Here is a 9,567-nt window from a genome sequence, read left to right as displayed (position 1 = left end):
TTTTTCTAGAGGAAGCAAGGGAAGCAGTGCCTCCTCAAAATATTGGATGAGAAAAAAAAATCTTAGTACAAAACTAAAACAACACCAATATTACAAAAAATAACATTAAAACCTGTATAAATCACTTGTTTTTGTAAAAAAAAAACAAAAAACAAAAAAAAACGGGGCCCCGAGGGTGACAACCAAACCAGTTTAATTTAGTATTATTTATACTTTGATCGTGTAATTAAATATTTGTTTATACTTATTTGCTATTAATTAATCAGCATATCATTTGATTTATTCCATTAGCATTTTTAATAAATTGGCCACCCTACCATTTTTATGTCTCTATCACAAAGCCTTATTTCCTATTGATGAAGTCATTTCTATATACCAAAGAAATAAATAAATAAAAAAATACGACCCCACTTCATCTCCTGTGTTTATTTACTGACTGTGGTTTACGATCTCTCACACTAATCTCCTGGTGAGATAATCACAGGCCCTTCATTTGATCTGGGCCTCCTGGGTGAAGTCTGGCCAAAGTCTCCCATCAGCAATTTCCTGTTGTCATTGATTCTGCTGCTGTTCAGTAGCACACAGGAGACCCGATGCTCGTTTCAGCTGGCCCAGGACCAGTTTACCTGGCCTGCGTTGCACATACTAATGCAGCTGAGCTCCAAAGCGCTGACTGGACTTGAACATCCAGGATGCTGCAGAAAAGAGGTCTCCTGATCCTGTGCAGCGGGACGTGTACTATTGCTAATCCCATTTAGAACTCTTCTACACCGTGAACGGCCTGGTGGAATATTCATGAGGTAATTAGAAGAATGCTAATTAATTCCTCATAAATTATTAACAAATTGCCAACACACATGCTAACATCTGTTTGTTTTGGGGTTGCAGGAAGGCTTGTGTGTTGTGTGGTACCACACTGCATTCCTGTGGTGGGTGATGGTATTACAACACATCCATTAAATGGGTAATCTGGGTTAAATCCTGTCGTCATTTACTCAGCCTCAAATTTGTCCAAATTTGAGTTTCTTTTTTCTGTTGAACACAAAAGAAGATATTTTGAAGAATGTTGGTAACCGAACAGTTGATGGTAACCACTTTCAAATGTGTGGAAAAAAATACTATGGCACACTAGACAGTGTCTTTCATACTTATTTTGGGTCTTGACAGTGGTATTTATCTGGCAGTTAATGGGACAGTCAGAATCTTCCTGGTTTTCATCCAAAATATCTTAAATTGTGTTCCGAAGACGAACGAAGCTTTTACGGGTTTGGAAGGACATGGGGGTAAATGATTAATGGCAAAATTTTCATTTTGGGGTGGAGTAACCCTTTAATGGACACATACAAACATAGTCTAGAAATAAACATATTGTATGTGTAACTATTTCTTTAAAGATGGAGAAGCTTTGCGGTCTGAAGGGGGTAATGCACATCACAGAGGGACTTCTGAGAGGCCAGCTTGATGAATGTTGTTTAGGTTAAACTGGGGCATAAGCTAGCAAATCAATGGAGAGCAATCAATGGGGGGTCAGTTCAGAAGGACTTTGCATTACATACAAAGCTGTTGTTCTCAAGTGTACATACACCAGAGGGTAGACTAGACAATGGCTATTGACAGTGAGGTCACCATATAAAAAAACAAGGCTCTTTAAACAAAAAGATATCCTAGGTGTTAGCAGACTCTGGTGCATGTGTTTCTTCAACTATGGGCACTTTGGCCTTGTGGAATAAAGCAACTGTGTGAATTAGAGAGAAAAAACACACCTTGTACACTCGTACAATTTTATTCACTTTAAAGGTGCAATATCATGAAAATCTGACTTTTCCTGTGTCCCCCGATGCATCTACCAGCCCAGAAAATGTGAAAAAGAACCCAGTAACTTCGTTTTGATAAGCCTTTCTCTGCACAAAAAAAAAAAAAAAGAGCTGCTCAGATTTCGCTGCGTAGAAAGGGGATGTTGTTATAATACTACCGTCCTTTAATCTGTACGTTTCCATCTACAGGGCCGCCATTGTGTTTTTGCAAGTGACATTGGTGTACCAGTTCTAACACCATGGCAAAAGTTGGAGCAAAGCATGCTAACTATTCTGTCGTTGGCTGCACAGATGAGCACAGAACACTGAGTCCCAGCCTCAGAGGAGACAAGAGAGCATATTTGCTGTGTATTATGCTGCTGCCACACAGATCTGATATAAGTAATCAATTTCTTTCCCGACTGTTTACCTTCATAGACATAACCAACTTTTTTTTGTAACTCATATGTTTTTAACAAACTTTTTGAGCACACACTTCCGAAGCGCATGCACAGAAAGCGGCTATCACATGGCATGTGAGTACTAAACTAAGCTTTCTTTCATGTCTTATTGCACTGTCAAATACACAAAAAAAAAAACCAAAAAAAAAAAACGTATATCAGAAGTTTAACCTGATATGGTTTTAAAACGCATGATTTCAGCACCATAAACATGACAGTTAAAACCAAACAGATGGGGGTTTTTTTGGCAGAGTATCTGAATTATGAGCTGTAAAGGCACACCCCTGTTCTGGAAAAAAGGGGGCGGGGAGCAGCAGCTCATTTGCATTTAAAGAGACGTGAGAAAACAGCGTTTCTGCTTCTATTCAAAATAGGGATTTTCAAAATGATATAATAAATGATCTATGGGGTATTTTGAGCTGAAACGTCACAGACACATTCTGGGGATACCTGACACTTATATTATATCTTGTAAAAAGAGGCACAATAGGTTTCTTTTAAATCTGTTTGTCCTTCTGATAGTCTGATTATCAGACACACACACACACACACACACACACACACAAGTGTTATGCTCTGGGAAATCTTGCGTCCTGCATTCATGTAGATGTTCCTTTGACACATACCACTTTCCTTAACCCATTTGTGCCCAAATTTTTCTGAAAGGTTTCATGCATATAGTCGTGTTAATAGTGTCATATGTGAGGTTTTTTAATTTATTTTCCCCAGGTTTTTTTTTTTTCTTTTTTTTGAAAATTGTATTTGATTGTGCGGCAACTATAGTTCCCGGTGGGCAAATATGTTGTATACACCCCTTCAATGTCTAATTTAATTAGGAGGAGAACATTTGGCACCTAACTCACAATAACTGCTTTCAATAGATCAGTCTTTATTCATGAGCAAAATTATTATTATATAAGCTGCATCTAGCTTATAATCTCTTAAATATGAAAACACAAAAAACAACATATCTATTTGTCCTAAAATGGTGGAACATAGTGCAGAACAAAGTGCAGCCATTAAGTTGCCCCAGCAGGGCATTGTGTATATGTAAATTTAAATAAATGAATAAAAATAAAAAAGAATGAAGAAAAATGAGATCTATATAAACAAAAATAAATAAATAAAATAACTAATAAATAAAAAAATAATGCACACGGACAATTTCTTTCAAAAGACATTCGGAATGGGAAGTTATGTCATACATGTCCTTCCCACTCCCTTTTTTATCTCTGTCCTCCCAAAAAGCGCTAAACAAGACCAATAACCTTGATTCAATAACCTATTAGCACAGTATACCCCATTTGACCAATATACAGTAGTCAACATTTGAAGTGGATCAAAAAAGTTGTCCCAAGACAAGAATGGGTATTGTTTTGGTTTTAGGACAACTTCAATGAAAGGTTTTGATCCACTTCAAATGTTGACTACTGTATATGTACTGACAAGTCATTTGCCCACCGGCAGCTATAGTTGCTGCTTTGACTTTTGACTGAGTATAAAAGTATATCTCCTTTGGGAGGATTTGTCTGCGCCATGCTTCCTGGAAGTAGGGGTAGGAACTTGACAGCCTCATGTGATAGGAAGGAAGTAAATACTTATTGAGAAATAAAACATGGATAACATCTAGATTAATAATTACAAAAGGAAAATTACAGCTATAAACTGTGGCAGCTATAGTTGCTGGTGGGCTTAAATGGGTTAAAAGCTGTTATGGTATTCACATACATCTATTCATGCCAGTGGTGTTTTAAAATGGCATTTGCCTCATTCAGCTGGAAAAAAAGCTCAGGAATGGTTTGTTGAACATGACAAAGAGTGCAAGGAGTTCAATTTCTCCAAATTTTTCAATCTGACAGAGCATCTGTGGGATGTGCTGGACCACCAAATCCAGTCCACGGAGGCTCGACCTCACAGCTTGCAGGACTTAAAGGATCTGCTGCTAATGTCTTGGTGCCACACACCAGAAGACACATTTAGAGTTCTTGTAGAGTAAACATACATTTACACTGGGTTAAAAGCGGGGTTTATAACAACAATAATCAGGGGTTAAGCACAGAGTGAAAAGCCCTCACATATGGAAAAGAAGGCGAAGCAGAAGAAGGTGACGCAGTAGAAACCAGTCAGTATTGCATTAGAGTTTTCCCCGCTTTTTTTAATATCTGACTTGAAGCAGCGTAGCTAGCCTATGCCATCAAAGTAGGCTACCGGCTGCAAGAGTGAGCAGACGCGTCTTACGGTCAAGAATGAGCATTCGTGAGCCGTCACTGTGCCCCTCTTTCCATCCTCTCCCCTCCTTGCTGAACGTGTTCGAAAGTGAAAGTAAAATCGGAAAAAGTAGCGTGCAAACGAAAGCCATTGCATGCTTTCACGAGCATCAGCAACTGCACGCAATTTATATATATATACTGTATATATATATATATATATATATATATATACATATATATATATATATATATATATATATATATATATACAGTGGGTACAGAAAGTATTCAGACTCCCTTAAATTTTTCACTCTTTGTTATATTGCAGCCATTTGCTAAAATCATTTAAGTTTTTTTTTTTTCTCATGAATGTACACACAGCACCCCATATTGACAGAAAAACACAGAATTGTTGACATTTTTGCAGATTTATTGAAAAAGAAAAACTGAAATATCACATGGTCCTAAGTATTCAGACCCTTTGCTGTGACACTCATATATTTAACTCAGGTGCTGTCCATTTCTTCTTATCATCCTTGAGATGGTTCTACACCTTCATTTGAGTCCAGCTGTGTTTGATTATACTGACTGGACTTGATTAGGAAAGCCACACACCTGTGACCATAAGACCTTACAGCTCACAGTGCATGTCAGAGCAAATGAGAATCATGAGGTCAAAGGAACTGCCTGAAGAGCTCAGAGACAGAATTGTGGCAAGGCACAGATCTGGCCAAGGTTACAAAAAATTTCTGCTGCGCTTAAGGTTCCTAAGAGCACAGTGGCCTCCATAATCCTTAAATGAAAGACGTCTGGGACGACCAGAACCCTTCCTAGAGCTGGCCGTCCGGCCAAACTGAGCTATCGGGGAAGAAGAGCCTTGGTGAGAGAGGTAAAGAAGAACCCAAAGATCACTGTGGCTGAGCTCCAGAGATGCAGTCGGGAGATGGGAGAAAGTTGTAGAAAGTCAACCATCACTGCACTGGAGTTTGCTCCATGCATTATATATATATATATATATATTTTTTTTTTTTTTTAATTATTATACCCACACTGGGGGCTGAGCTCCCCTAAAATGAAAATCCTAGAATCGCCCCTGAAACCATATTGTAATTGTCAGAATGGCCAAAAGGATCAACAATCTCCACGTAAAATTGATAAGGCAGACCAAACTGTAAGTTGTAGAGACTTGAAACTTGGAGAGAAACTGTCTACAATTTCACAAAGACATCGCATTTTTTCAAGGGCGTAAGCGATTGTAGACTTCATGCTTTTCCACACATACACTCGATATTCGTATCACACAATAGATCTTCTCATTTCGAACAACTTTGCCTCTACAATACCTGCTGTGAAAATAAAAAACCTACTTTTACAAACTAGTCTTAGGTTTTTCACTCAGCATGGGACAAAAAAAAAAAAAAAAAACACTGCAGTACAATTCTATGGACTCTTTAAGCCAGTAATTATAAAACAATGTTGAATTTTTTCCTTTGGGAAGCTATAATGGGCTCTTTTAGAAAAGGGGCTTGTCCAAGTATACCCAAAAAATCATATAAAGCCTAAACGAAAACTGGTGAGTTCATGTGACAGGTGATTCTAAACAAGCATGCAAAGATTTAGGGAGATCGGACCACAGCTAGCACTATAACAGTCATTAACACAAAATAATAATAATAATAATAATAATAAAAATAAAACAGGAATTTGGAATTTGCCTTTTTGTGTTGTTTTTTAAATAAAAAGAAAAGATTAGAGTACTAATGTAGTCTCCCCCTTCAATATCTCCAGCAAATGAAGAAACAGATGAAACAGAGCCAATAGCTAAATGCACAATATGTAATTTTTGCCACTAGATGGCATATTCAAAACAATCAAAGACTTATATAATGCTGTGATAGGAGTTGTTGTCTTTATCCCCTTAGATGATACAATCTGACAGGACTGGGGCAGAAGTCAAGTTCATGGATAAGCTAATGCATTAAATATTTATTAAGGTCACTGTATGAAGGGTGGGTCTGAAAGCAATGGAAGCAAAACAAGTCAGCAGGAGTGATTGCTAATGAGAGATGAATGTGAAAAAAGCAGAGCTTTTATTATCACACAATCGACGGCCATGCGCATGGGGTAAAGCAGCGCTGTTTTATCATACCAGATACATTTGACTGTGTTGGAAATTCTGTTATAATGCTACTCTGTACGTTTGTCACCTGTCTAATAAAACGTTGAAAATATTAAAGCGTCTTTGGTGTTTATGTGTTTTTTTTTTTTTGTTTTGTTTTGTTTTGTTTTTGTTTTATTTTTACTAAATAAAACCGGAAATCGACACGTAACAAGGGACTGGATACTAGTTAAAATATCTTATTTCTCTGGATTTAAACATTCTTGGAAACATTTGGGATAAAGTAAGTACACAAGTCAGCAAAATATATAACACTGTTCTGTTTTTTTTTTTTTTCTTTTTTGGATATTTTAATCAAAAAAAATCTTACATATGTGCCTTCAACCCAGTGCACTAAAGTTAGAAACATTCATATATTTCTTCTGAAATAAACTTTCTGAAAGAAATGTAGCTTTCAATCTTTCATTGTCTATGCAGTTGTCTGTATGAAATAATACAGACTTCCTCTATGATTATCTCTAACCTGAGTGGAACATCTAGTGTTGTTCCTGTGCAAGAGTGAGCTCAGTTGCTGAGCAACAGCCTTCCCCAGTACCTTGGAGATAATAGACATATGTGAAATAGACTAGTAATTAAACCAATCACATGGATCTGCTTTCTTAATTAAGTCTTTAATGTCAGCAGTTTTAAGGAATCCTGGCATGTGACGTAGCAAAAGCATTGGGATATTTTTACCAATTCACACAACACAAACGACCAACTTCACACTGTCAATCTATGAGCTGCATTAAAGCTACAAGATTGAACAGACATATGCTGTTGTCTGAGACGGGACCAGCCAATTGGCTCAAAAATAACAAGCTGTCAATGGAAGGAACACATACAGTAGACTGTTACTGTAAACTGAATATAGTCTTATTTATTGTCTGGATGTGTGCTATTTCAGTCACTGTGCTGAAAATTAAGCTATTTTTATTCTTAAAGGGCTCGCATAATGAATTCTTTAATTTTCTTTGACCTTTTCAAAAGTTCCTCCAATGTGCAAAAAGATCATTTATTTAAACTACATTGCAAAAAAAGTGTCTTATTCTGGTTTCAGACTGATGAATATATTAACATATGACCGCCAATATTTCCATGTCAGCAACATATTCTGTGCTCATTAAAGGAAAAGTTAATTAAAAAATGAAAATGTGCTTCAAATTTACTCACCCTCAACCAATCAAAGATATAGATGAGTTTGTTTCTTCATCAAACCAGATTTGAAGAAATGTATCATTACATCACTTTCTCACCAATGGATCTTTTGCAGTGAATGGGTGCCGTCAGAATAAGAATACAAACAGCTGATAAAAGCATTACTACAATCTACAAGTAATCCACACAACTCTAGTCTATCAATTAACATCAAACAAATTAAGGCATTTTCACATAAACGATTGCTTCTAGCCAGTGTTAATTTTGACAGACATTTCGGAGTCTTAGTCTTTATCTCGAGACAAAAATGCTTAACAGTCTTAGTCACATTTTAGTCATTTGAGTCTTTCATAGTTTTAGTCGACGAAAAGTCATTACATTTTTTGTCAACTTTTAGTTGTAATTTTTAGTCATTACTTTTAGCCAAAATGCAGTTACCAACATTTATTTTGGTAGATTTTTTAAAGTCTTCAAAAAAAATTAATTCTTATATCTTTATACCAAATAAATTAAGATAATGAGAAATTTATCAAGGATTGAATTTGGAAATCATCTTAAGAAATTGAAACTAGAATAAATTATGACAATTTTAATTTTTGGCTAGAGATATAAATTAAACTCATTTCTCAGATACAGTAGGTTTACTTAACATTTGGTTAAATGACACAGGTATTTCATTAGGAATGCTGTCCCTTTAATACGGAAGGCATGCATGTAATCCTGACACATTCAGTTTACCAGTTTACCCACCTGTTTTCGTTCACTTAAGCCATAACTGACAGTATTTACGTGAGATACTCAACATGATGGACAGGTGGACTACTGCATGTGTATTTGAGAACTGAGAACTGATCATGCGCTGTATGAAAACTGAAGAAATGGAGTGTGCGCCAGAGAGAGCACTATCAGCACTATTCCGCCCTTCCCGCCTTCACTGACTTGTCATTAGACAACGAATTGTGACTTCCGGAAAAAACAAGACGTCTGGTCACCCTATCGCTAACCCTTTGGGTGTTGAGGCCATTGTTTCAGATGGCAAGTTCGCGGTTTGGTAGCCGGCTGTTTGCGGCTGTCATACTGAGACTAGACACGTCCCTTATGATCCAATGACAGGGACGAACATTTTGAAAGACAAGACAGTTAACTTAGCCTGTAGGATGTATTTTGAATGTCCCATAGTCCTCAAATAACATTCTAGTCCCGTCTCGTCTTGTTAACGAAGACGCAGCATAAATGTCGTCATAGCTTTTATCATCAGATATTAGTTTTAGCTCGCCAATGTCTCGTCTTAGTCAAATATTAACAAATATTTTTCGTCGTCGTCTTCGTTGACAAAATTAACACTGTTTCTAGCCAAAATACAAGTACATAATCCAGATGACACCATCCCCTGTTGTCCTCTCGCATCAAAATACAATGACATATATATAAAGAACTGTTTTAGCTTGTAAACAGTGATTGTGCATATTTCTCTCCTGATTCAGACAAGATGACTTTTTCACTGGAGAAAGCAATATTATGGATAGAGGACTTTTTCCTTACAAACATGCAGCTTTTCATGTAACAAAACTGGAGAGAATTACTTGTGCATTGTTGTGATTGTTTTATCAGCTGTTTCAACTCTTATTCTGACGGCACCCATAAACTGCAGGGAATCCATATTTTAAGCAAGTGCTATGCTCATTTTCTCCAAATCTGTTCTGATGAAAAAACAAATTCAGCTACATTTAAGGTGAGCAAATGTTCTTTTTTGGTGAACTATTCCTTATTTGGGCCACACAGTCAAA

This window comes from Labeo rohita, chromosome 15 (assembly GCF_022985175.1).
Source record: "Labeo rohita strain BAU-BD-2019 chromosome 15, IGBB_LRoh.1.0, whole genome shotgun sequence".
NCBI lineage: Eukaryota > Metazoa > Chordata > Actinopteri > Cypriniformes > Cyprinidae > Labeo > Labeo rohita.
Note: the sequence above shows the minus strand (reverse complement) of the source record.